The sequence below is a fragment of the Budorcas taxicolor genome, chromosome 25 (assembly GCF_023091745.1).
Source record: "Budorcas taxicolor isolate Tak-1 chromosome 25, Takin1.1, whole genome shotgun sequence".
NCBI classification, from domain to species: domain Eukaryota; kingdom Metazoa; phylum Chordata; class Mammalia; order Artiodactyla; family Bovidae; genus Budorcas; species Budorcas taxicolor.
The window spans coordinates 25,069,865-25,096,515 of NC_068934.1; the positions used below are offsets into that span (position 1 = coordinate 25,069,865).

Genomic DNA, 26,651 nt, shown 5'->3' on the forward strand with positions numbered 1-26,651 from the left:
CCTGGAGTGGGACTCTGGCAATCTGTTTATTCAAAAAGTCCTCCAAGTGATTTTGAAAATCAACCAGTTTCAGAAACAACTGATCTGATTTACTTACACTTTACTAAGATGCCTGGTAATACATGACTCTGTTTTCTTATTTGTATGACTCTAATAAGATTCTATTAAGTAAATCACTTAACTAAAAGTAAAAAAAAAAAGAAGTGTAATTTAAAAAAAACAGGAAAGCTTATTTGAGGGATTTACACAGCATTTCCTTGCATTATGTGTAAATTGAAACTGCATTTGGATGTAACACAATAGGAATACTCATACTGTGCTAAGTGAATTAAGACCTCCTTTGGTACAGACCTTTAAAAAATATTGCTTTGCTTTATTTTAACCTGTTTCCTTCTCTGTACTTAACCCTGTTAGATCTGCACCATGCAGACCTTGTGTGATCTTGTGTAGAACCTGTATGACCCCGAGTGAGTTACTTCTCTTCTCTGCGACTTAGTTTATATGAGGGAATTAGAATGACTTCTAAAGTCCCATCTAACTCTGACAGTGCCTGGGGACCTAAAACAAGCTCTAGACAACCTTTCCTCCTGATAAAATCACTTCTAGACTAGAATGCAATCTCCAACCAGACATAATTAGGGGATCACAAAGATTAAAAAGTTATCAAGGTATTTCTGGAAAGTATTTTTGAGGTTTAGGAGTTTAAGTTTAAGGGACTACCCTTTGTGAAATGTTCCTAGAATCTAAATTGACAGCCCTAGCTCCAAACGGTTTTTTTCACTAATCTATTCACAAAATGTGCCACTCTCTCCTTAGAGGTTCTATTTCCAACCATCAAAGGTTCTTTATGTTACATCTGTTGAATTTGTCCTTCCATCTACACCCCTATCTCCTCTTTGTGTCTCGAACATGTGCGGCTGAAAATAACGTAAAACTTCTGATGAGCTATAAGATCTTGAACAAATCATTTAATCTTCTCAAGCTTTAGGGTTTGTTTTTTTTTTTTTCATTTGTAAGATGGAAATAATACCTGCTTGAGTAGAAAATAACTCCTAGGTGCAAAAGAAATGAGAGAGAAGCACTTTTTAAACTCACCTTGCTGTGCAGATGTCACTCTCTGGAGTAAGGTGGTCTCCTCTGTGTCACTCCTGTGAATAAAGTATCATCTACTAAATGACTATTTGGAGACACTTTTAAAGAAAAATGGCTGGAGAAGGGAACAGATACCCACTCCAGGATTCTTGCCTGGAGAATACCCATGGACAGAGGAGCCTGGCAGGCTACAGTTCATAAGGTCACACAGAATTGGACATGACTGAAGCAACTTAGCACACAGCACACATGTACACATGGAGAAAAATGGAAGGGAACTGAAAATGTGTATCAAAAACTCTTAAACTTTAGGCATAATAAATTTATTTCTAAGAACATGCCAAATTGTGCCTTCTATTTTTGCATAAAGATGTCTATCAAAGCATGTCTATAATAGCCCATATGACAATCAATCCAGTGTCCACGAGTAAATCATTATCTAGTCATCACTGAAATACTATGTAGCCATTCAAAATGGTGTTTTGGAAAACTATTTAATGACTTTGGAAATGCTCAAACTACATAGTAAGGAGTTTAAAAAAGATGCAGACCTGCATTTAAGTACTATTGCAATTTTACGGCAAAATATATTGTCTAAATATATGTTAAGGAAAAAAAGATAAATTGAAGTATTTATAGTGACTGTCAATAATAGGGGTATAGATAATGTCTGTTTTCTATTTGTCTCTGTATTTTGCAAATTTTTTTAAATGTATTTTTTAAAAAAGGCATCAATTCCTCCTCTCCTAAATTCCAAATCATATATTCACTCATCCATCAAAACACTGAGGATCGCCTGTCCTCCGCAGGACATGGTGGAGACTTGGAGGTGGGAAATACAGTTATAGGCTTTACAGAGCTTACAGTCTAGAAGGAGAAATACTGTTCCTTATACAATGAAAGGTAGTAATAAGAAAAGGGTCCTTAGAACAGTACAAGTGAGTTGCCATAGAAATTAAAAGGAAGTTTCTTTGAGGATGGAACACATCAACTGTTTATTAAATCCTGTAAGAAAGACTACTGATATAATAAGCAGTTGATAGAAATGCAAAGAACTGACTCCTTAGAAAAGACCCTGATGATGTGGAAGTTGAAAGGCAGGAGCAGAAGAGGATGAGGATGAGATGGTTGGATGGCATCACCCACTTGATGGACATGAGTTTGAGCAAGCTCTGGGAGCTGGTGATAGACAGGGAAGCCTGGCGTGCTGCAGTCCATGGGGTTGCAGAGTCGGACAGGGCTGAGCTACTGAACTGACTGAGAAATACTTTAATACGATTAGAGTTTACACAGACTATACCTTCTCATCAGGAAATGAAAAGCATTTAAACTTTTACTAGAATGCTCTTATCAAATTCAGTCCTAGCCTGGTGAACCCCATATTTGTCCAGAAAAAAAAACATGAAATTAAACTCATCAGCAATCCATTCTTAAGAGGTGATATACCCAAGAAATAATCTGCAGGGACTTCAAATAGCACAAGGTCACCAAAATCATATGAGGGCACTTGGATTCTTCCAGTTACTCTTTCAGTCCCCTAAACTCAGGAGTACAATGCCAAATACAAAAATGCGGGTACCAAAGTGAAGAGGAAAAGAACACTTTCTATCCAGAGTCCAGAATTCTCTAAGAAAGAAAATAAATAAATAGAGTTGAAGTCTATGTTGCTGAACCCCATAGTAGAAATAAAAATAAAATTGTCCACAGAGTGATCCCATCTTCCACCTTCAACAGCATCATTTTTTATTTTTAATTGAGTTGTTTGCTTTTTGCTGCTGAGTTGTATTCTATCAGTTCATTTTTGCTTTTGTTGCCTGTGCTATGGGTGTCATTTTCCCCAAATCATTGCCAAGACTGATGTCAAGAAGCTTTTTCTTTGCTTTCTTCTAGGAGATGAATAGTTTCATGTTAATACATTTCAAGTTAATTTTTGTGGGTGATGTAAGATGAGGACCCAATTTCATTCTTTTGTTTATGAATCCCTAGGTCGCAAGAATGAGTCAATGTATGCAAACCAACAAATGTGATACACCACATTAGCAGAATAAAGGATAAAATCGTATAATCATCTCAACAGACAGAAAAAGCATTTGAAAAATTCAACATTTTTTTCATGATAGAAATTCTCAGCAACTTAAGTACAGAAGGAATATATCTCAACATGATAAAGGCCATATATCACAAACCCACAGCTAACATCAAAATCAATAGTGAAAAGTTGAAAGCTCTTCTTCTAAGACCAGGAATAAGACAAGGGCACCCACTCTTTCATTTCCAATCAATATAGTACCAGAATTTTGTAATGTATTTAAATGTTGAATCACCATGTTGTACACATGAAATAAATGTAGTATTGTATGTCAACTGCATTTAAAAGAAAACACTGGAAAATCTAGCCAGAGCAAATAGGCAAGCAAAAGAACTAAAGGGCATTCAAATTGGAAAGGAAAGAGTTAAACTACCCCTGTTTGCAGATGATGTGATCTTATATAAAGAAAATCCTAAAGATTCCAGTAAAATATTGTTAGAACTAATAAATGTAAAGTTACAGGATATAAAATCAACATATAAAAATCAGTTGTGTTTCTATATACTATATACTAAGAACAAACTAATCAAAAAAGAAATTTAAAAATCCCATTTACAATGCCATCAAAAACTGAAATATTTAGAAATTAATTTAACCAAGGAGGTAAAAGATCTGTACAATGAAATCGCTACAATGAAAACTGTAAAACTTTGATGAAAGGCACTAAGAAGACACACATAAATGGGAATATCCTGCATTCATAGATTTGTTGGAGTAGGAAATGGCAACCTACTCCAGTATTCTTGCCTGGGAAATCCCACAGACAGAACAGACTGGCAGGCTACAGTTCACGGAGAGAAAGAAGCTGAAACAAACATCCCAAATTGACACCCTTTTCGCTGCTTTGCCCCAGAGCCAGCACAGTAAGGGTTCTGTCAACACTGGCAGAATATAGGAAAGTTACTTGTCCCAGAGTTCCTGGGACAGCCCTGGCTTCTGCCTGTTGTCCTAGCATAGTTATTTCCTTTCACTCTCACAGTGGTCCCAGGTTGGATACTACATATTCAGGAGCTCTTGGGTCTACTGAACTCAGGAGGGGGACAGCCCCAGAGAATGCTGGTATCTGGTATCTTGGTATGTTGGTGACGGTGGTATCCGAATGAATCAGATAATGTTAATGCTGGTATCTGAGTGAATTAGAGAACGTTAATGCTGGTATCTGAACAAACCAGATACACTGGTATCTGAATGAATCTCAGCCTCTCTCCACCTAGGCTCTACCGAGGGCTCAGTGAACCAGCCAGAACAGCCAGGTAGAGGAAAGATTCTATTCACTATTTGCCACCAGGTCCCTAATGCCGCCATAGGGGACACACATATATTGCTTACATTTGTCTTTCATTCATTCCCACATCTTCTGGGAAAGCTACCTGAGTGTGCTTAGAAACCCCATCTCCCCACTATTAAGATGAGGGCTGGGGTGCAGCTCAGGAACAAAGGTGTGACCCAGGGTGGTCACACAGAGCATTTCAGATCCTTGGTTACAGGGTTGGTTCAGGAATAGACATGTGACCAAGGCTTGGTTGTTCAGAGTTCAACCCTGGATTGCTCACATCTGAAAAACTGCCTCTGCTACAGGACACCTGACAACCTGGAAAACCAACTTCAGGATATTTTGGAAATTGGTTGAATTGCTGAGGAGTTAAGAGAAAGCTTGGTGTCCTTGGCAACAATCTACACTATGAGAGGACAGTCTACTGAAGAATGGAATCAACATAGAGGAAAGGCAGGATAGCCAGAGTGGTGGAGAGAAAAAGATAAATCCTAAGGACAGTGTCTAAATCCATGTATCTAATGAGGCCCAAAGTTAGTATTTCCCTAAACTTTTAAGTTAGGGGTGAAAGTGAGAGTGAAAGTTGCTCAGTCATGTCTGACTCTTTGCGACCCCATGGACTATACAGTCCATGGAGTTCTCCAGGCCAGAATACTGGAGAGGGTAGCCTTTCTCTTCTCCAGGGGATATTCCCAACCCAGGGATAGAACCCAGGTCACCTGCATTGCAGGCGGATTCTTTACCAGCTGAGCCACAAGGGAAGACCAAAGTTAGGGGTAAAGTTACTAATTTCCTTTTCTAAAAAATTGAGTTTAAGTTGGATTTCTAGCTCTTGAAAAACAATGAGAACATTCAATTCAGTTCAGTCACTCAGTCGTGTCTGACTCTTTGTGACCCATGAATCACAGCACGCCAAGCCTCCCTGTCCATCACCAGCTCCCGGAGTTCACCCAAACTCATGTGCATTGAGTTGGTGATGCCATCCAGCAATCTCATCCTCTGTCGTCCCCTTTTCCTCCTGCCCCCAATCCCTCCCAGCATCCGAGTCTTTTCCAATGAGTCAACTCTTCGCATGAGGTGGCCAAAGTACTGCAATTTCGCCCTCAGCATCAGGCCTTCCAATGAACACCCAGGACTGATCTCCTTTAGGATGGACTGGTTGGATTTCCTTGCAGTCCAAGGGACGCGCAAGACTCTTCTCCAGCACCACAGTTCAAAAGCATCAATTCTTCGACGCTCAGCTTTCTTCACAGTCCAACTCTCACATCCATACAGGACCACTGGAAAAACCTTGACTAGATGGAATTTTGTTGGCAAAGTAATATCTCTGCTTTTGAATATGCTGTCTAGGTTGGTCATAACTTTCCTTCCAAGGAGTAAGCGTCTTTTAATTTCATGGCTGCAGTCACCATCTGCAGTGATTTTGGAGCCCCCCAAAATAAAGTCTGACACTGTTTCCACTGTTTCCCCATCTATTTCCCATGAAGTGATGGGACCAGATGCCATGATCTTCGTTTTCTGAATGTTGAGCTTTAAGCCAACTTTTTCACTCTCCTCTTTCACTTTCATCAAGAGACTTTTTAGTTCTTCTTCACTTTCTGCTGTAAGGGTGGTGTCATCTGAATATCTGAGGTTATTGATCCTTCTCTCAGCAATCTTGATTCCAGCTTGTGCTTCTCCAGCCCAGCGTTTCTCAGGATGTACTCTGCATATAAGTTAAAGAAGCAGGGTGACAATATACAGCCTTGACGTACTCCTTTTCCTATTTGGAGCCAGTCTGTTGTTCCATGTCCAGTGCTAAACTGTTGCTTCCTGACCTGCATACAGATTTCTCAAGAGGTAGGTCAGGTGGTCTGGTATTCTCACTTCTTTCAGAATTTTCCACAGTTTATTGTGATTCACACAGTCAAAGGCTTTGGCATAGTCAATAAAGCAGAAATAGATGTTTTTTTGGAACTCTCTTGCTTTTTCGATGATCCAGCAGATATTGGCAATTTGATCTCTGGTTCCTCTGCCTTTTCTAAAACCAGCTTGAACATCAGGAAGTTCACTGTTCATGTATTGCTGAAGGCTGGCTTGGAGAATTTTGAGCGTTACTTTACTAGCATGTGAGATGAGTGCAATTGTGTGGTAGTTTGAGCATTCTTTGGCATTGCCTTTCATATTTATATATTGCCTTTCATATATATATATATAATCTTGGGAAACAGTGAAATGCTTTTATTTTGGTATGCATCCACATCTAAGCATTTAGTGGTCCTGAACAGAAAAGTGGAAAAATCAGCCATTTGCCAGGAGTTTCAAGGATCTGCTGTGCACACTGAGTTCTTTCCTAATCCCTGCTAACAACCAAGAGAAGCTGCAGTACCAAAACCAAAGTAGGCACCAAATTCAAGGTTCTTTTTGTTCCAGTTGTCAGCTTTCAAATTAGATCTAAATGAATTGCAAGGATGACCAAATGAGAGCCCCGTTTATAACTTCTTCAATTTTTAAGAGCAAAGCAATTACAGCGAAAGAAAACAATTCATTCAGAGAAATTGTGTGTGCTTGCAAGTGCTTCCTGGGACCTTTCTCCAAGTGTAACCACCAAGGACTCTGAGGGCTGGCAGGTCTGAGCAACCCTAATGACTATTCTTTTCTCCTTATCAAAGCCTGAGCTAAAAAAAAAAAAGAAACACACACACACACACACACACACACACACACACACACACACACAAACATGTCAGCTGATGATGACATCAGAGGGTGACAGGGGTGAGAACCCAATATTCATTTCCCAGGCTGGTGCGTGCATGCTAAGTTGCTTCAGTCATGCCCGACTCTGTGAGACCCTATGGACTGTAGCCCGCCAGGGATCTTGTGAAGAATAAATAAATGTGGCTCCAAGACTAAATGAAGGAGGTCAGAGACTCTTTCCAGCCTTACCTGATGGCTTCTGATCAAAGCAAGGAAGCGGCATTGCAAAGTGCTGTGTGGTGATGGTGCAAAAAGGGACTTGAGGAGGAAGGAAAAAGCAGCACCCTTCAATTAAAGTGGGGTGAGAAGATATGGGGAAAGTCCTGAATTCCTCACCAAAGGCCAGTGTCAGGAAGGGAGCAGAGGGGGTTACAATCTATGCCTCAGCCAGTGGTGGCAGTGGAGGGTGGGAGAAAGGACAAAGGCTTGGAAAGGGGGTGGGCATCATTTAAGACTTAGAGAAAAGACCAGGGATGCGGACAAAGCACCCTCACCCATTCAGCAGCATCACACAGGCTGTGACTGGAAAGCTTCACGTCTACTACAGCAAGTCACCCCAAGCTGAGGGCTACTGCAGGGAGGGAGGCAGGCAGGGGGAGGGGAAAGGGGAGAAGGCAGAGACCCCAGGCCATGTAACCAGCAGCAAGGTGACTGTGTGAGGTGTTTTTTCACAGTTGAGTTAGATGTGCCCCGCCAGTTAGGATAGGAATCAATTAAAACACACTTTCTTGACCCCAGAAGTTCAACTATGTGGACAGTGCTTACATTTGACAGGATGATTTGTTAGAGCAAAACATACATTTCAAATGGACAAAAAAATAGCATCAGTTACAGTATCTTAAGCAGCCCTTGAATGGGAGCTTTCTTTCCAGTACTTCGAGGTCTACAAGACATAGCTAGAAAATTTCATGTTGTGGAAAATGAAGACTGCTTAAACTGAAAGGGGGTAGGGGAGGGTCTGTGATTTTCCTTTTTGATTAACTGCTGTAACACTGTCCTTCAGGCAGTTGAAAAAGTGAAAGTGTTAGTCACTCACTGGTGTGTGACTCTTTGTGACACCATAGACTGTGGCCCACCAGGTTCCTCTGTCCATGGGATTCTCCAGGCAAGAAAACTGGAGTGGGTTGCCATTTCCTTCTCCAGGGGAGTCTTCCTAACCCAGGGATTGAACCCAGGTCTCCTGCATTGTAGGCAGATTCTTTACCATCTGAACTACCAGGGAGTGTCTCAGGCAGCTGAGAGAGTTTCATATTTTCTTTAGACACCATTAGGCACCAAAGCTCCTGCAGAACAACTCTGATGCTGTATGAATTCTGCCACTCTGCTAGCACTGATGTGGTTCTTGGATCCACCACTCCATTAGAATTATTAACTCCATTCAGACGAATTTTTGTTACAAATCATACAAAAGGGAGGTGCTTCTGGGTATTTAGGTCCACATTCTATTTAAAGGGTGTATATCTGGTTTTCATAAATTGTTCTTGGTGGCCCAATCATCATCCATGTCCACCTTGTAAGTGTCCTGTCATTGTTATTTTCTAGATCCCAGCTAACTCTGCCATCTCTTACTCCTTTCTGACCTTCTTTGAGTTCTTCCAACAGCCAGAAATCACAGGGGACTTTTACTTCCAAGACCATGGTGGCTGCCATCTTGTATCGCTGTGGCTCAAAGACCTATACCCGTATATCTGAAGACAGATCTCATGTCCCCCAAGGATAATCATCCTCATATGCCACAATTCCAGGTCTCTACCACATTGCTCCTACTGCTTTAGGGGTCTCCCAGAACTCACCTCCACCCCTGATTAGGTGCATTACCGTAATAGCCAGGAGGTATTAAGCATTTACATCTAGGCAATGTGCTGGGCTTCCCCTATGGTTCAGCACATAAAGAATCCACTTGCAACGCAGGAGACAAAGGAGATGAGGGTTCAATTCCTGACTCAGGAAGATTTTCTGGAGAAAGAAAACGTCAACCCACTCCAGTATTCTTTCCTGAAAAATCCCTTGGACAGAAAAGCCTGGTGGGTCACAAAGAGTCCACAGGGTCACAAAGAGTCAGACACAGTTAAGCACTAGGAATTCTGCTAAGTTCTTTACAGTCCTCATTTCATTTAATCCTCATAGCAACTCTACAGAGATGGGTCCTATTATTATCTCCATTTTACAGATGAGAAAACTGAGGTTTTGAAGATTAAATTACTTTCCTAAGGTGATATAGATATTAAGTGACAGGTCTGGACTCATAGTTTGATTAATGGAATTCATACTCATTTCACTACTACATTAATACCAGTTTTATGGCCTGGGACAGAGGATCTTATATTACACATAGGAACTTGGGTAATAACTTTATACTTGCAATTGCATTTGTATACAGACTACACAATGTCAATAAAATATCTGTTAGGGGAAGCACACTGATTGAAACCATCTGCCCTGGCCAGGCACCATAGTAACTATTTGCATGAGTTGTTTTCGGATAGGAGGTCCCGGTAAGGAACACAGAACTAATAAGCATCCACCAACCAGAAGAGTTCAGGAAAGGTCAAAAGGAGACACCACATGTCTGACCACCTCCCAGAATCTTTCTCTCTGGCATCCATTTGGCTGAACAAGGCATGCACCACCAGGAAGGACTCTGAGTCAGAATGATTGGTTAAAGACACCCCAGAAACTAATCCCATCACCATAAAACCCGAGACTGCAAGCCATGTGACAGAGCAGTTCTCCTGGGTTTCCTTACCCTACTGCTCTCCACCCGGGCGCCCTTTCCCAATAAAATCTCTTGCTTTGTCAGCACATGTGTCTCCTTGGACAATTCATTTCCGAGTGTTAGACAAGAGCCTAGTGTCGGGCCCTGGAAGGGGTCCCCCTTCCTGCAACAGATTCATGAGAAAATACATTTCTGCTGTTTTAAGCCACCAAATATGTGACAATTTGTTACAACAGCCACAGAAACTAAGCTAACTACTGGGTAGCTTCAGATCCTACTTCCCAAAACCAATGAATAAATTCTATCTCCCAATCTTGAGCCTCCAACAATGTAAAATGTATCATGCCTTGACTTTGATCACACCCTCTACATAAATACTCATGTAACTGCTAAAATGGAGACCAGACACAGAACCTTTCGTGTCATTGGCAGAAAGGGACTCTGGCTTCACAGTGGGAATTACCAGACAAAAGAGCTTCCTGGTTTGGTAAAGAAATTTGGGAAATACTGGTTTGAAAACATTTGAAAAAGTTTCTCTACTTACAGGACTTCTCAGAGCCTTTAATATGCTAATAAGACTGTGAATCTCCAAAGAGCAACGTGGTCTTCAGTGTTCACCAAGCTTAGTGAAGTCGCTCAGTCATGTCTGATTCTTTGCGACGCCACAGACTGTAGCCTACCAGGCTCCTCTGTCCATGGGATTTTCCAGGAAATAGTACTGGAGTGGATTGCCATTTCCTTCTCCAGGGGATCTTCCCAACCCAGGGCTCAAACCCTGGTCTCCCGCATTGTAGACAGATGCTTTACTGTCTGAGTCACCAGGGAAGTCCGTTCACCAAGCTTATTTCATTATAATCACCCTACCCGTGGGAATGGGCTTCCCTGGTGGCTCAGACTGTAAAGGATCTGCCTGCAATGCAGAAAACCTGGGTTCGATCCTTGGGTTGGGAAGATTCCCTGGAGAAGGGAATGCTACCCACTAAGAAGCCTCTTGATGAAGGTTAAAGAGGAGAGTGAAAAAGCTGGCTTAAAACTCAGTATTCAAAACATGAAGATCATAGCATCCAGTCCTACCACTTCATGGCAAATAGATGGGGAAACAGTGGAAACAGTGACAGACTTTATTTTCTGGGCTCCAAAATCACTGCAGATGGTTACAACAGCCACGAAGTTAAAAGACGCTTGCTCCTTGGAAGAAAAGCTATGACCAACCAAGACAGCATACTAAAAAGCAGAGACATCACTTTGCCAACAAAGGTCCATATAGTCAAAGTTACGGTTTTTCCCAGTAGTCATGTATAGATGTGAGAATTGGACCGTGAAGAAGGCTGAGTGCAGAAGAATTGATGCTTTTGAACTGTGGTGTTGGAGAAGACACCTGAGAGTCCCTCGGACTGCAAGGAGATCAAACCAGTCAGTCCTGAAGGAAATCAATCCTGAATATTCATGGAAGGACTGATGCTGAAGCTGAAACTTCAGTACTTCAGCCACCTGATGTGAAGAACCGATTCACTGGAAAAGATCCTGATGCTGGGAAAGACTGAAGGCAGGAGACGGGGATGACAAAGGATGAATGGTTGGATGGCATCACTGACTCAATGGACATGAGTCTGAGCAAGCTCTGGGAGATGGTGAAGGACAGGGAAGCCTGGCGTGCTGTGGTCCATGGGGTCTAAAGAGTCGGGCACGGCTGAGCGACTGAACAACAATGACATCCCACTCCAGTATTCTTGCCTGGAGAATTCCATGGACAGAAGAGCCTGGGAGAGCCATGAGGTCATAAAGAGTAAGACACGACTGAGTGACTGACACCCATCCCTGAGAAAGTACCTTTCAAGACAAGTGTTACAAAGACCACAGTTAGGAAAGAAACAGGTCTGGCCCAAACACCCTCACTGTACTGATGACATTGAAGCTCAGAGCAGTGGATCTGCCACCGTCCCACTGCTGGTGGGGCACCGTCAGGGTTATAACTCAGGCTTTCTAACCTTTTGTCTGGTGTTCCTTCTATTAACCATGTTGAAAGTCTTAAAAAAAAATGAAGCACTGAATGTCATCTTAAAGTAAAGGGAGGAGGAGGGATCTTCAAAGACAACTTCATTGAAAGGAAACATTTTCTGCAGTGAGTTAACAGTTTATAGAATGCAGCAATGAGATATGAGGAAAGGGGCATTTTTCTCATCTTTTGTTATTGGCATTGACCCTGAAGGCCCTTAGTCCTCCCCCAGAAGCTTAAGGGGCTTAGATCAAGGGCAGATTTTGAAACTGAATGTATTCAGATTAAGCAAAACCTTGAGTGAGAGGATTTACTCCCCACAAGCTGTTGCCAAGTTGGGGCTGTCTCAGCCAGGCCCCTTTTCCTCGACTGCAGTCGACTGGTTTCCAAGTTGCTAGCATTCAAGCAGCCCAGTTTCCTGGGACATTAAATATCCACAGAGCTTTGTCAGCCTCCCGGATCCTTTCCTATTTCTCCACTGTTTTTAGACAGGTTTCGGGTAGGCTGCAGATTTTCTAACAATCACCCGAGGAGATAGTCCTGGGGAAATTACCCAGAGATTCGGAGTCTAGAAAAACACTCCTTTCTTATTAGTTAGTGTTTGACAAGTCACAGTGAAGATTATTCCTGGCAAGGAGGATACTTTGCCATGATAATCTAGAAGACAGAGGCAGCTGGGCATCCAGGGTTGCAAGCAGTTGTCTATTTGGGGACTTTGCTTTTAATGTCGTTTCCCCTGGGTTGCTGGATGCTGCTCTTACTCCTCCAGTCTAAGAAATTGCCACTGATTTTGAGAGTCTTGAATGTGGCAGAGAAAATAGTTGCCAAATTTCCATGAAACTAAAAAAGACGGTTGCCCCTTGAAAGGAAAGTTATGACAATTCTAGACAGTGTATTAAAACACAGAGGCATCACTGTGTTGACAAAGGCCTGTCTTGTCAAAGCTATGGTTTTTCCAGCAGTCATACATGGTGGTGAGAGCTGGATCATAAAGAAGGCCGAGTGCTGAAGAACTGATGCTTTCAAAATGTGGTGCTGGAGAAGATTCTTGAGAGTCCCTTGGATTACAAGGAAATCAAACCAGTCAATCCTAAAGGAAATCAGTCCCAAGTATTCACTGGAAGGACTGATGCTGAAGCTGAAGCTCTAATACTTTGCCCACCCAATATAGAGAGCCTAATCACTGGGAAAGACCCTGATTCTGGGAAAGAATGAAAGTAAAAGGAGAAGAGGGAGAAAGAGGATGAGATGGTTAGATAGCATCACCAATTCAATGGACATGAACTTGGGCAGGCTCCAGGAGATAGTGAGAGACAGGGAGGGCTGGCACGCTGCAGTCCATGCGGTCGCAAAAAGTCAGACACTTAGCGACTGAACAACAACATTTTGAATGAGCTCTGTCTTTAAGACTGAATTTCTCTAAGAGTTTAAAAGGCTTCAGATTTTTCTGTTTTGTGTCTATGTTTTTAAAATAGCTTCTCTACCTTTTCCCTCATAATACCTGTTTGTTTTAGAAATGTTGGAAGTATGAAAAAAGCATAAGAAAAGAAAAATCTTCTGCGTTCTCACCACTCAGAAATAAAGGTAATTAACATTTTTGGCTCCAAGCTCTTTTAGAATCGTTTCTGAATATCTTAACAGGATGCTGGTGAGGATAAAGTCTGAGGTGAGTCTCCCTAATCCCCACAGGATGGAAGGCAACCTGTGTGCTCTGTTTCTGAATCAAGCACATGGAGAATCACCTATCATTTATTGAGTTACTATATCAAAAACAATCTTAGTTTGTCAAATTGTATGGAATCAGAGAACCCCATTGAATGGGTAAGAAACTGAGCTCCAGAGAGTTAACTGACTTTCCCCGTAGCACCTGGAATCTCAGAGGTAGAGCAGGGACCAAAAATATTTTCTGGCTCATCTTCGTGTTTCTTCTCCCCTCACTATACCAGTGTGTCACTAGAGAAAGAATTATAGTTACAAAATTCAGTTTGAGTAAGAATATTTGGTTATGCCCAAACTCCAAGCACGAGGAATTTTTATGTACTAATTATTTGGCATTATGGAGAGAAAAATAATCTCCACATAAATAGAAATTTCCAAACGACTGATGGTCAGCTTTTCAAGCACAAAGACCGGCATTTTAATGTTAGCCAGTGCCAGTGGAAATTATTCTAAATATGCCTTTTTAAAAGATAGGCACATTTAACAACACAGTTTTTTTCTTGATGACTCGAAATCATAATTACGAGCATCAGTTTCTATTCTGTCCTACAACAGAGTGAGTCCTTCTGGGATTGGTAAATTATAAACCCCTAATGGTTCCAGACTGCTAAGCTTTCATCGCGTTATGTTCACTGTATATGGATTTTCTGTCTCCCCCTTCACAATCAAGCTGTCAGCTATTATTTCTTGGTGCTCCCAGTATGTCTGAGATCTTCTCCTCATTTGTTCCCCATCTGCTATGCTCCTGCTAATCTTTTATGAGCTGGAGAAGCGGATATCCACGTGTGTTAGAAGTATTTGTAATGTACAAGTAATTAGGCTCTGAGTGAGTATTGAGGGGTTTTGTCAGTCATAAAGTTAGTGAGCAGACTTAGGAACACATATTTTGACCACTCAGAAGCCGTTTTAAATCTGTGTTCTCTTCAGATTGGCAAATAACATTCAAATAAATGATACATCACAGAACTTTAAAAATAAACAGACATGAAGAACTCAGAGATCTTTTGCTGATCTTATGCACATCATTCTTTCCTTGGGAAGCGATCCAAATCTCTAAGCGACATAGTGGGTCCTGAGCTCATAATTTCTTTCTTTCATTTCTTTGTTGCGGCTGTTTAGTCTGTAAGTCATGTCACACTCTTTGCAATCCTATGGACTGTAGCAGCCCAGGCTTCCCTGTCCTGCACCGTCTCCCGGAGTTTGCTCAAATTCATGTCCATCGAGTCGGTGAAGCTATCTAACCATCTCATTCTCTGCCACCCTCTTCTCCTTTTGCCTTCAATCTTTCCCAACATCAGGGTCTTTTCCAACAAGTCAGCTCTTTGCTTCAGGGGGCCAAAGTATCGGAGTTTAGTTTCAGAGGTTTGTAACACTGTACAGGAAGCAGTGACCAAAACCACCCCAAAGAAAAAGAAATGCAGGAAGGCAAAGTGGTTGTCTGAGGAGGCTTTACAAACAGCTGAGGAAAAAAGAGAAGTGGAAAGCAAGGGAGAAAGGCGAAGATACACCCAACTGAATGCAGAGTTCCAGAGAAGAGCAATAAGCAGTCCTGCATTTCTTTTAAACTTCTAAAATTTACTTTATAACCTAAAATTGGTCTTTTTCAATCTAATGGAAACACAGCCTCAGCATCACTCATGAGGGCCTGTCAAGTGCAGAGGACAGGCCTCTACTATCAGCGCTGTTTCCCACCCCTGCCCTTCATTTCCTGACTCCTTCCCCCTACCTCCAGCTGCTGACTTCCCCTCTTCAGTGCAAAAAGTGCCAACTTTTCCTTTCTTCACTTGTGGCTTGCGTATTTTTGAAAAGATCAAAACATCTTTCCCTTAATTCAAACTTTAAAATTCTTTTAAATGATCAATAAGACAGATTTTCCTACTCTAGCCACCCCACCCCCCCATTTTCTCCCAAATTTTAAATTTCTAAAAATTGTCTTGCCAAGAATAAGCAAGTAACTGACATGGACCAGGAGGAAGCTAATGTCCCTGCTCACGCGATGCTGAGATCATTCGGAATGCTACCATTAGAAATGGTGCTGCGTGAACAGCCTGGCCTGTAAAAGCCAAGTGATTGCAAAATTATGCCAAGAGGAGGAATTACTCAATGCAAACACCTGCTGTGGAGTGATTATCAAATTATCCACAGTGTAGCTATGACCCTGCAAGTTGACTTTCCTTCCCCCCCCAACTCCCAATGCCACGCTCGTCTGTATTTACCAGTAAACATCCACAAAACCACTGCACTCTGCTAAACCAAAAGGCCAAATTAACTGACTCGCGCTGGAATTAATGAGGGGCTGTAATAGCAACAGCTTAGCCACATCAGAACGGGGCATTAACCATTTGCAAAGGACTTCCACATACTCAGGAGCTCAGTTTGCAACCATTGCTCTAACCCTAAGGTGGTTCCCACCGCTGGGTTCTCCCAAAGAAAGCACAAATCTTTAAAAGAAAAACCGAAGTTAAAATACACCCTAACTGTCTGGTCGACTTCTTCCCACCGCCCCCCCCACCACCACTTTTCTTTCCAGCTGTCAGTTTCTAAAGTGTATATTTTAATTTTCCATGGTGGACCACATCCAAAGCTTTTTTAAGGAGCATGGGAGTCTATTCTTCTCTAAAATCTATATGCAGCCATGGATTACCACAGCTGGCTCTGGTAACACGCGCAAAGTCCAACTTACTCTCTGAGACGATTTCTAAGGCCATTGTGAGTGACATTAGGCCTGTTTCTGGCAAGAAATCCTCTAGTTGTAATGTACACCATCTTAAGTGGTCTTTTTGTGATCAGGGTCCCAGCTCTTACACAAATGCAGGGCACATTTTCTCCAATGGGTGTCCCAAGGAGAGCTTGGGAAGAAATCATCATTATCAAGGCGATTCACCCAGACACACAGACTTGCTTGTTACCGTATTTAAAGAAGTGGCCACAAAGAAATAGTCATTGCATTTACAATAGGAGAAACCTAGTATGCATTTCCAAGGAATCACATTTTGGGGAGAATTACAGAATAATTACACATATGCTTAGATTCACGAGCATTCAATGAAGCGGACAGTATTTTGAGGATTTAAGATGTTGGCGTTGTGGTCGTCTCTAAGAAACCGGGATAATTCAGACATTCAAATGCAAAACTGCACCATTTGGAGAGTGTAGTGCGGTCTGTTCTGGTCACTGTTACAAATTCGGAAAGGATTCCCTGGCTGCAGACATTAGAGGCACTTAATACTTAAATCTGTTTCCAAATGTAAAGCATAGAACAAAAGTGCTGGGCATTAATGAAACACATCCTAACACTGGGGTGCTGGCACATTTCATTAAAGTGTCACTTTGGGAGAGTAAAAAATAATGACAAGGGCTTTGCTGTGTGCAACTTGATAAGGTCCTCAGATGAAATATCACTAATAACACATTAGACATCCATTTTAACACTATCAGGGTTTTCGGATAAGGTTGGAATTAACTTTACCCTAGGCTGTTGTCTATAACCAATTACTATAAATGAACCTCTTTCGTAGGTCTAAATACTGATTGTTCATGTTAGTTGTATTCAGACTGCCAGGAAATCAAGTATTCTTGGAAGTTATTGCAAGGATCTTAAGAAAAAGACTTTAAAAAGTCAAATATCTTGTTTACTCATATATTATTCATTTCCTGAAGGAATATATCGTGTGTATGTATTTTTAAAAATACACATCTTTATCATTTTTGCTGGGTCAGTGGCAAAAAAACTTTTCTACTGCACTATAAACACAAAAGTGGCCTTCTAAACTCTAAAGGGTTTTTTCTTTTTATAATCAAAAAAATTGGATAAAAATAAGAATTCAACAGATATAGACCAAAAACTCAGCATTTTATGAATTTGAAAAGATTTCCAATTTCATGTTCCAATTTAAAGCTAAGTAGCTATCTATTTAGGAAAATTTTCCATGTGCAAATACATGGAATTTGCATTTTCAGTAAAATTTCAAAATATCTCCTAAGATCCTGTGTTCAAAATATCAGAATAACAAGAACTTTGCAAGTCTGGCAACCACCTGGAAACTCTTACCAGACAGATTTACGCAGTGTGTTTTTCAGCATGTATAGATTTGTTTGATTTTATGCAAACGAGTCATTCTATAAAACGTAGCAAGGCAAGAAATTCTCCTAAGCTGGTCGGATGCAGCCAAGAATCGAGTTACAAAGTAACACAAAACAAAAGAGATGAAATAGAGAAATTAGTCCAAAGCAAAACAAGAGAAGTGCAGGAGAAATTTGGAGCTGGCAATCTCCTAATGTGAAAGGTTAATCACAAGATTTAAAACCAGATCTCATTCTCTAAAGCAGCTCATGTAATTGCATACATTGTAAAGAGACATGAGAACAGTGGGAACAAAGGAAAAAGATCGAGCTTGATGTAAACTGTAAATTTAATGTGGAAAAAAGCAAAAACAGGCAGAGAACTCAGCAAGGGGTCAGCTGGGGAACTAAGACAGTAGAAATGGTTATAAATAACTACTTTTAAAGAAAAGACAACCTTTAATTTTTGGATTGATACATAGCCTAATGGGATACTCCATAAAGGCTCTCTAGATTAATTCCATTCATCTGTGCTGCCTAGCGAATATTTATAGGGAATCTATCATGTGCTGATACTGTGGGTACACAAAGATAAATCCGACACAAGGAGAAGAAAGCCATGGCTCCCCAGAGCAGATAGTACCAGCTGAGAGTTGAGAAGGAGAAATCACTCCACAAAAAGAGCTGGTATTTAAACTGTCTGGAAGAATGGGCAGGCCTTGGCCATATGCAGGTAGGAGTGGAAAGACAGGGGCAGAGGCAGGAGAGTCTGGAGTATGTGCATAAGTCAGAGGCAACCGCAGGCGGACTGCAGTGCACCTAACAGACACAGAAGCAGCGTGGGCTGCAAACAGAGATGGGTAGACATCGTGGGCTCTGGAGGAACCTGACTGCTTTTTAATGGGAAGTGGGAAAACACTGGAGTTTGGGGATTCCAGGAATGGTCTGACTCTAAAGGTGTTGAAGAAGATTCATCTATGTGGGGCAGTCTAGAAGAGGAAGAGGAAAACATCATCTCAGCAGAATATATTTCAGGACAGCGAAAGTGCAGAGATTTGTTTGGGGGCTAGAAAGTACTGAAAGCATATTTATGAGTTACATATTTCTAAATTTTAAGATTCACTTCTTGCTAAATTGGAAATGAAGTAAGAGGTGCCATGCAGGAACATGTAATTTATCAAGGGCTCATGGAAGACCCAGTGGGTGTGAATTAAACCAGTTTCCCCAGTTTTTCCAGAGAGATCTCTGGGTGCGTCTTGAATGCCAGAGACTGAATGGATTAAAAAAACACACCAAGGGTGTATATAATTCCCTATCACAGCAAGAATTTGGATACATCTGAGGCCCAACCAGGACATACAACAACCAGCTGCCCCATGAGTGCTGCTGCTGCTGCTGCTAAGTCGCTTCAGTCGTGTCCGACTCTGTGCGACCCCATAGACAGCAGCCCACTAGGCTCCTCTGTCCCTCAGATTCTCCAGGCAAGAACACTGGAGTGGGTTGCCATTTCCTTCTCTAATGCATGAAAGTAAAAAGTGAAAGTGAAGTCACTCAGTCATGCCCGACTCAGCGACCCCATAGACAGCAGCCCACCAGGCTCCCCCGTCCCTGAGATTCTCCAGGCAAGAACACCGGAGTGGGTTGCTATTTCCTTCGGCAGTTCATGAAAGCGAAAAGTGAAAGTGAAGTCGCTCAGTCATGCCTGACTCTTAGCGACCCTAACTAGGCTAAAAATTGTCTCTGCATCGACATCAGGAAAGAGAAGCAGGCATACACACGAGGAAGCCCTTGGCAAGAAGTGCATGGTGTCAGGGCGTGGGGGCAACATTTACTAAGGAGGCTAATGTGCCGGTGAGTAGAGTGTTCTGGGGTTTGTGTTCATAGGGACATTTCTTTCCTTGTCATATTTATATGGCTTCCCCGGTGGCTCAGTAGCAGGAGACATGGGTTCAGTCCATGGGTCAGGAAGATCTCCTGGGGGAGGAAATGGCAACCCACTTCAGTACTCTTGCCTGGAGAATCCCATGGACAGAGGAGCCTGGCAGTCTACAGTCCGTGGGGGTCGCAAGAATCAGATACAACTTAGTGAATAAACAACAACATATTTATACAATACTTTATACTTTTCAAGGTGTTTTTATTAACTTTAAAATATATATATTTATTTATCATTTGGCTGTGCCAGGTCTTAGTTGTGGTGTGTGGGATCTAGTTCCCTGACCAGGGATTGAACCTCGGCCTCCTGTATCGGGAGCATGGAATTTCAGCCACTGGACCACCAGGGAAGTTCCCCTCAAGGTGCTTTTGGATACATGATTTCATTTCCCCCAGTAACCCCATTATTCTCCTTTTACAGAAAAAGTTACCAAAGCCCTGCTGGACTGTGTGACTATCTCAGAGCTTCTTGGCAGCAGGGTGAGCACTCAGAACCCAGCTCTCTGGATTTCTCCTCCACGTCTTCACCCGGTCTGTTCCTCCTTATCATCAGCAAATATTTATCAAGCATCTGTTCTGCAGAAGCCATGCTTCTAAGTCTGAGGAAAGCCTTAGGTTTTCCTGGGAGAGTTAGAAAAATCCTAGCAGGGGTTTTCTTGGCAAACGATAACCTGGCTCATCTTTCCTGCATAGCGCCCCCTGGTGGCATGTAAGATAAGCGTTGTGAAGTAGGAAGCCTTGAGAAGTTTTTGGGATTCAGAAACTGAGTTTTTAAGACTCAGCTTCATGGAAAGGTGAAACTATTGAAACATAGAAAATAATTTTCACAAGGGCTCATCTAATCCAGTGCTCTCATTTGGCATATTAAGAAACTGATGTCCAGGGACTTCCCTGGTGGTCCAATGGCTAAGACTTCATGCTCCCAATGCAGAGGGCCTGGGTTCAGTCCCTGGTCAGGGAACTAGATCCCACATGCCACAACTAAGACCCAGAACAGCCAAATAAATGTTGAAAAAGAAAAAAGAAATTGATGTCCAGAGAGGTCAAGCAATTGTGCTGTCGGTAGCACAGCATTCTAAACCAGCTCTTCTCTTCAGTAAGAAAGGCACTCCTTGGCCCCTTCCTCGTTTGCCTTTCTCCTGTGTGTTAATATTCGTGCCACAAAGGCAATGTCCTTGGGAAGGAGGACATGGAAAGGATAAGCCCCTGGTATTTGCACAAATGGACACCTCCTGGATTCTGCTCTTAATAGTTATGTGACCCATGTGACTTTATCTCCCTCATCCTCCTCTGAGCCTCAGTATCCTCACTGCTAAACTCAAAATATTCCTCCCTTTCTGGGTTGTTTTAAGTGTTAAATGAAATAATGCAAGTGACACACTTAGCAGAAGCCTGGCATGTAGCAAACCTTCAATGCAGGGTAGTCGCTATTATGCTTAGTAAGCCACCTCTATCTGGAGTCATCAACCCTAGGCATTTGGTAAGAAATATGTAAGTAACAGGAAATCAATAGGTTGGTACTTACAGATGAAGCCTTTGAAGTTGAAACAGGTATAGTAACTTGTTAAAGGCCTTATTTCAAATAACTGGCAATGTTCTAGAAGTTATATGCAGCATTCTTTTCTTTATGCCACCACCAACTCCACCATTAAAAGATTTTTGTTGGTCTTTGTATCATCTGCAGCTGTTGTCTGTAACAATCCTGAGTTTCACACATGAAAAGGTTGATATAACACCTGACTGGCACTTCAGTCTATAACTTTGCACCCCTTTTAAGACTCATATTTTTTGAAATATAGTAGGAAAAATAAGCTCCTCCCCCAAATAATAAAATTATTAGAGGCTTTCAAGTTTCTCTGGAGAGTTAAACCAAAGAAATGTGGTGCTCATTTGTTCCTATAATGGTATGCTGTCCCTAGATTTCCATTATGCACGGAAGCTAACTGAGCTCATTTTGAGAGCAGGCATTTAAGAGAATATGCTATATAGCCATCCCTCGGTATCCAGGAGGGATTGGTATCAGGACCCCTCACAGATACCAAAATTTGAAGACCCTCAAGTTCCTTATAAAAAATGGTGTAGTATTTGCATATAATCTATGCACATCTTCCTGAAAACTTTAAATCATCCCTGCTGCTGCTGCTGCTAAGTCACTTCACTTGTGTCCGACTCTGTGTGACCCCATAGACGGCAGCCACCAGGCTCCCCCGTCCCTGGGATTCTCCAGGCAAGAACACTGGAGTGGGTTGCCATTTCCTTCTCCAACTCATGAAAGTGAAAAGTGAAAGGGAAGTCACTCAGTCGTGTCCGACTCTTCGTGACTCCATGGACTGCAGCCTACCAGGCTCCTCTGTCCCTGGGATTTTCCAGGCAAGAGTACTGGAGTGGGGTGCTATCACCTTCTCCATAAATCATCCCTAGATTACTTATAATACCTAATACAATGTAAATGCTGTGTAAAAGTTGTGAATAAAATGTAAATATTTATGTAAATAGTTGGTGCTGTATGGCAAATTCAAGCTTTGCTTTTTAGAGCTTCTTTGGATTTTTTTTCCTTTTTGGAATATTTCAAGCAGCAATTGGTTGAATCCACAAATGTGGAACCCAAGGGTATGAAGGGCCCACTGCATCTATATTCAGAATCTTAGTAACCTAAGGACCCCCTTGGGTCCATGTATTACTAAGAATACTCTTTAACTCTCGAAAGATTTCAGATTTAGACAATAAATTATATATATAACAAAGTATATAGCCATCCTACCAACAAATCATGGGGGTAAGGAAAATTTCCCTCTTCTTTGATATTTTAAATGGAAGGAAAATATTGGACTAACCCTCTTATAAGCTACCATGAAAACTGAACAAATAAATGGAACAACTATGTTCACACACTGGATGAGAGTTAGCTCAGGGCTGTGGGTTAAGCACGATGATTACCCCAGATTTCTTTCCACCGGCATTTTCCAAATCTCAGAGGGGATACGGCGAATCCAGAGTATGATAGTTTCATGGAACAGAGGAGACAGAGGTCAGATTTCAGAGATGCTGAGACAACCAGAATTTGTGAGGAAAAGTACTGAAAAGAGAGCTACACAGTGAAAGAACTCTATAAACCTGCGTAGAGTGCGGTGAGCCTTTGAATATTGATATTAAGCCATACACACACAGGTGGGACTCAGGCAAAGAACAAGTGCTGGAGAGCTGTCAGCTGAACAGCTACAGAAGTTTGCACAGTGCTCGGAGACGTGTGAGTTCCCGAGGGTGCTGTGACCTGACAGAACAGATATGCAGCGCACCTCAAGGCATATCTTAATTAAATTGCTGAAAACCAATCATAAAGAGACTATCTTAAAAGCAGTCAGAGAGGAAAAGAGACACCACCTTTAGAAGAATGAAGATCTCAAGCCAAACAATAACAGAATGGCATTTTTTAAATGCTGAAAGCAAAGAAAAAAATGATTTTGTATTATTAAATACATCATTATAAAGGCATCAAAAATATGAAATAGCTAGGGATAAATCTAACAAAATAAGTTAGGAACAGTAGAGTAAAAACAAACCAACAAAGAATGGAACTGGCAGAAATTAAAGAAGACTAAAATGTTTACGGATTGGAAGATTCAATATTATTGAAATGTCTGTTTTCCACAAACTGATCTATATAATTCAAAGCAATCTAAAGGAAAATCCTTGAGATGAAACTGGGATTTCTAATTCTTCACTCTCACTCATGGATTCTTCACAATCTATAACATTTGCCCAAAGAGAGGTTGGCATTCTTTCTGCTTTTCCTGTGCTTTCTCAGTTTGTCAGGCTGGTTTTATGATATTGCAGTCATCATGGGAAATAGCTCAGGGTGAAGAGTTTGCTGGTTTGGAACCTTGGGCCTTTAACATAATGGGAGAGGATCACCAAAGAGGTCACTGTCACCCTCCTAAGCCTACGCGAATTGTTCTGTGAGCTCAGTTACTCAGTCATGCCTGACTCTTCACAACCCCATGGACTGCCAGGCTCCTCAGTCCATGGGATTTTCCAGGGAAGAATACTGGAGTGGGTTGTCATTTCCTTCTTTAGGAAATCTTCATGATCCAGGGATCGAACCCACACCTCCTGAGTCTCCTGACTTGGCAAGCAGATTCTTTACCACTGAGTCACCTGGAAAGCCCACGTGAATTGTTCTAGCTCACTTCAATTTTCCCAGTGGTTTACACTCTGGCTCCACCCCTTAGGAAGACTGGCATGAAGGCTTTAAGATTTCTTTAACTTCATCTATAACTGCGCCTGCTAGAATGACATTTGGATATCTCATTCACATATCTGGATATAAGCAGCTCTTTGTGGGAAACTGCCCTCAGCAGGAAACCCCCTTTCTGGTCACTTTAGTGAAGCTACATTGTCACGAACTTTAAACCAGGTACCCCCATGCTTTGCTCATCTCCAGCCCTGGCACACTTTTCTTGGATCACGCAATACCTTGCCTAACCTGTTGGCTCTTTCCTCAGATCAAAGAAGTAGAAAGGAAGCATTAAGTAATTAACAGATGGCCAGGTCTCTCCCCTAGCTTCCTCTTTCAGTAATCTATGAACCAACTGTGTGAACAAGATAACATCTAAAGAAAGATCTCAAGGAGTCAACAAACTTGCACACAGTGGAAGATGGCTGACTTTGAATCCCAATCTCAATGATTAACCAAGATTATTCCCCTTTTCCCTTTAAAAACTTTCATGACTGAGCAGAATCTGGTTCAGAGGGTAATTTTGGGGGGAACAAGAGTTCGCCTTCTCCCCAGATTGTTGGCATTCTGATTAAAAATAATTTCCCTTTCTACCCACAACTGCCCCTTGGGTACTGACTTTTGAGTGGGAAGCAGTGAAACCTGAGTTTGGTAACATTCACAGGACAAATGTGGCTCAAAGTATCTTTAACCTCATTGTAGGAGGAGTGAATTAAAAAAAAAAGCCGGTTGGGATGGGGGAACCTCTGTAAGAACTCTCTCAGTCCTCACAGTGACACTGGTTTTTCTGGCTCTTTTTCCAAACCACATACTGAATGGCTTAATGCTGGTGATATGGAGTGAAATTCTATTTTTGGAAGTTAAGTCCACAGGATAACTTATTCCACTGAAAATATTCCTCTGCCTTTGAATGCTGACATTCATGGATCTGAGTGCTGCAGTTTTCTATGACATCATGAAGAATTATTGGTTTCGTTCAATCGCTAAGTCATGTCCAATTCTTTGCGACCCCATGGTCTGCAGCACGCCAGGCTCCCCTGTCCTTCACTATCTCCTGGAGTTTGCTCAGATTCATGTCCATCAAGTCGGTGATGCTATGAAGGATGTCAGGCATGTTTCTAAACATGTCTAGATTATCCAGATGAACCTAGACTCTGAACTCCTCACTAAGGTTGGTGAATACCCCTACTCATCAGCTGCTGTGCAGTTCAGCCATACCATATGGTACAGACCAAGTACCCAGCTTCAAACCAGTTCTAACATTCCACTTACTGACACTCCTCGATTGGGAATCCGATAATATTTTGGATGGCAGAAACCAGTGTCTCAGTACACACCCTGGATGTTTTGTGCTCTGCCCCCAGAGTACAGCTCCATTCTGGCAGCTTCTCTTTTTTGCCAGTCTGACATACCCCTGGTATGACAGTTCTGTTACTGCCCTGAGATATAAACATAATTGATCCTGGGCAAGGACCAGCTGGTCAGAGAGTCACAACAATCTCTCCCTTCTCACTTGATGCTTCACCAATGAAAGAAATCTGGGTAGGAGTTTCAATTTCAGTTAATATAATTTGTTTCTCCCCCAAATCTGTACTTTGGGGTGGTTGACAACAACCCTTTAGTAACAGGGAACAGTATAAGTAAACCTTCAAGCTGGGGGGGGAATCCGAGTCCTGCCACTTACTGGCTTCATGATCTTGGACAACTTATTTAACCTCTCGGATTTCTCAGTTTCCTCATCTGTACTTCAACCTTCTTTTCAAGAAAGGGCCTCTTAATGCTTTCATATGATCCTTGTGGAGGTGGGCCAGGAAGTAGGCACAGGCCCTCAGGTTCTCCCTGCCCAAGCAGTCAGCGGAGATGGTTAGGCTGCCCCTCGAAGGAGCTCACAGTGCCAGCTGATCCCCACTGACTGGCGACCCAGCAGGGCATGGAAGCACATGCCGGTGTTGACTGCTAACACTTCTGGAAATCTGCCAAAAGATTTCTTAAACATGAAAGAAAAGCGCTAGCAATAAGAGAAAAATACGAATTGAATTTTAACAAACTTAAGAGCTTTGATTGTCCAAGAAAGAGTGTCAAGAAAGAGAAAGATCAAGTCTCATACTTCTAGGAAAAAGTATTCACAATACACATACCTGAAAAAATGCTTGTGTCCAGAATAAATGCAAAGAACACTTAAACTCAGGGAGAAGACAGCAATCCATTTCTCAAATGGGCAAAAAATCTGACAGTCATTTCACAAAAGAACATACATATTCTTGAGAGAATATCTGTGAGGGAAATTTTGGAGGTGATAAAAATATTCTATGCCTTGACTAGCAGGGAGGCTACATACATTTGTCAAAATTCAATGAACTGCACATTTTAAATAGGTGTATTTTCTTATATCTAAAATATAACTCAATAAGGTTTTTTTTAATAAAAGGGAAAGGGGAGGAAAAGGGGAAAGTTATAGGACATTATGCAGCTATTAAAAAGAATAAGGTAAACATCTACTTTGAATTCAAAGATAGGATATCAAGTGAAAAATGAGAGTTATTGAACAGTACCATTAATCCCACGCACTTTTCAAAAAAGTAGTCTCTCCTCCCCTCCCCCAGCAAAATATATATATTTGCTTATATATACCCAGAGAGAATGGTTACAGAAAAAAAGCAAGTCAAGGGCTATTCTGCAGAGTATCAGAGGAAAGAAGGAGCAGGCATTTGTTTTCAAATTTTAATACCCCACTGTTTACCCAGTCACGCATCACGAGCATCTAGGTTGCTTCTATCTTTTGATTACTGTGACTTA

General features: G+C 41.7%; 1 pseudogene; it reads right to left on the reverse strand.

Annotated features, from left to right (window-relative positions):
- Window positions 1-23,287: 23,287 nt before the first annotated feature.
- LOC128069106 (protein artemis-like) lies at window positions 23,288-25,787 on the reverse strand (annotated as a pseudogene).
- Window positions 25,788-26,651: the final 864 nt, after the last annotated feature.